The sequence below is a fragment of the Austrofundulus limnaeus genome, unplaced genomic scaffold (assembly GCF_001266775.1).
Source record: "Austrofundulus limnaeus strain Quisiro unplaced genomic scaffold, Austrofundulus_limnaeus-1.0 Scaffold110, whole genome shotgun sequence".
NCBI classification, from domain to species: Eukaryota; Metazoa; Chordata; class Actinopteri; order Cyprinodontiformes; family Rivulidae; genus Austrofundulus; species Austrofundulus limnaeus.
The window spans coordinates 220,998-223,779 of record NW_013952512.1 but is presented as its reverse complement, the minus strand read 5'-3'; the positions used below and the strand labels follow the sequence as shown (position 1 = coordinate 223,779).

Below are 2,782 nucleotides of genomic sequence, written 5' to 3'. Positions count from 1 at the left end.
TTTTATTTATAAAGCGCCTTTCAGGACACCCAAGGACGCTGTACAATAGAAAAAGAAAATGAAATGAAGGAAAAAAAAACTGTAGATACGTATAATGATAAGGGTAGTGTGGGAGAAACAGAAATGTGGAGTACTGAACAGTCATATAATAAAATAAAATAATGTAGACAAATTGAACAATAAGGTTGTGGGGGAGAAACATCGAAGTGAGGACAACAAAAACAGACATGTTGAAGATCGGAGTTAACAGTTGTAGGCTAATCTGAAAAGATGTGTCTCCTGGCCGGTCTTAAACAGGGAGAGAGAGGTGGTATTGCATAATCCATGGGGTAATGAGTTCCAGAGCTGCGGAGCAGAGCGGCTGAACGCTCTGCTCCCCATGGTGCTGAGGCTTGGAGGGAGGAGGCCGATCTTAGAGCGCGGGAGGGTGTGGAGATGTTCAGGAGGTCTGACAGGTAAGGAGGGGGGAGATTGTGGATATCTTTGAAGGTGTGTAGGAGGATTTTAATTGATTATTATTATTTTTTTTTAATTATTTGATTTGACTGTTTTTGGAAGAAACGTAACCAAAGCAGATGACATTTCCAAGGCTGTTGATCCATGTCCTTCTATGCATATCACCACAAAATATAAAAAAAAATTAATTCTAATATTTTCCAGTTTTTATGGGAAAAACAAGACTTATTATATCAAAAGGTCCCAGTTATTTAAGAAATATGAGAAAGGTGGTATAAATGCACTGGATTTTAAAGCCATGATTGGGACACTCAGAATCAAATGGTTAAAAACCTTTATTCTACAACAAGATTCAATGTGGTTTCATATCCCTGGTTCTGTTGTTAAGAAGCTGGGAGGAATTTAACTTTTTGTGAAGTGTGACTTTGAGATGGGTAAGATTCTAGTTAAACTATCTAACTTTCAAACAAGTTCTTCAGTTTAGGAAGACGTTATTTCAACATAAGTTTTCACCTCACGGATCAACCCTGTGGAATGATAGGGCAGTTACAGTTGTTAGGAAGTATTCTTAAATGATTGGTATAATAAGGGTATTATCTTTGTAAAGGATCTTTTAGATAATCTTGGAGATCCTTTGAGTTGCCCATCCTTTGTTGACAAATATACATGTAATCTTAATTGTTACAAAGATTTTAAGGTGTGCAAAGCAACTCATTTAGCATTGATTCAACTATGTTGTGATATATTTACAGGTGACAGCTTTGATGCCCACATTAAAGGTGAATGACTGTAACTTAATGATTTTCCAATGCAACAATAAGATTATTAATGCAGCTATAAGACTAAAGACTAAAGATTTACTATGACTATAATGCAGATTCCTTCAAGAAACCTAATACCAATTATAATTATACCAATTATAAAACCATAATGACTTTTGCTCATTCCAAATATACAAAATGGGCTATCTCCAGGAAACTCATTTTAACTGTATTTAAGTAAAAGTACAGCTAAACAGACAAAAATGTACTCTAGTAAAAGTACCACATGAACATTTTTACTTGAGTAAAAGTAAGTACTTGCTTTTAAAATACTTAAAGTATTAAAAGTAAGAGTACTTGCTTAATGTATTCCCTAATGGTCTACAATATCATGAAGTGTGCCTACTGTATGTATATTTTAATACATCAATGGTGTTATTTTAGTGAACCATGCTGCAGATACTGCATGTTTTAGTGTTTCCCCTCAGTGACACTGTTCACACTTCTTCTGTGCATCACCACAGATTGTGACAGCTACAGATGCTGTAAATTTGCCACCAACGTCTTCTATCAAATCCCAACATGACATTTTTTTGAACCAGTTAACTTGAAAAAGTCTTTTAAAAAAGGTCATGAGTGGCACATTTCCTTCATGGTGGAATCCATTGTGGGGCGTGCTGCTGATGCTGATGCTCCAGCAGGTGATGCAGAATACACCTCTGATGTGTTGCTGTTTACACCAGGTWAAAGAAACTTCAGTGAAAAAGACTTTGCTAAACAGCGATAAAGCATCCCCATTATTGTAAACAATGGCACAAGAGAAAATATAAAACCGATTTCTGCTATGAAATATGGGTAGTGGTCAAAAGTCATGCATACTGTGAATGAGTCCCTGTGTGGTGATCTGGGGTAGTCTTTTAAAACATGGCATTAAGTTTCCGTAGTGTAGTGGTTATCACGTTCGCCTCACACGCGAAAGGTCCCCGGTTCGAAACCGGGCGGAAACATCGTATTTCTTTTTGAGTAATTCTTGCTACACATTACTTTGAGGTCTTTGCAGAAAACTGTTCATGGTGAAGGTATGACAGAAATGGAGTTTGTGTCTATGAAAACAACACATCTGAAGCTGTCACCTGATTTGTTGCTGTTGATGATTCTCAGTTTTGATGATCTACAAATATCATATTACAATCACAGTTTGCCTGTAAATTTAATATAAAATTATAATAAAAACCCAACCACAGTTCATAAAATTTATTAATGTATTTGATAACAAAAAATAATAAAAAATGTTTTCTGCTCAGCGTCCATGAGATGGAGACAGATCTGACATGTGAAGTCATGTTGAAGATCAAAAGGGAAAAAAAATTGTATAGGTCTTCTGGACGGGTTCTTCTCTAATGAAACGTTTCGTCTCTCCTCCAAGAGACTTCAGTCTGAGAGTTTCAGGCAAAATTCAGGCTTTTAAGCACTGCTTCCATGTGACATGGCTATCGTTGACACCTAATTAACACCTATTGTTAACAGGGGGTGGAGTGATACTGGTAATGGCAGTGCTGTAGGAG

At 36.5% G+C, this 2,782-nt stretch overlaps 1 non-coding gene across 1 annotated transcript; it reads left to right on the top strand.

Annotated features, from left to right (window-relative positions):
* Positions 1–2,151: 2,151 nt before the first annotated feature.
* trnav-cac (transfer RNA valine (anticodon CAC)) lies at positions 2,152–2,224 on the top strand. Its single transcript has one exon. It is a non-coding gene; the product is annotated as a tRNA-Val (tRNA).
* Positions 2,225–2,782: the final 558 nt, after the last annotated feature.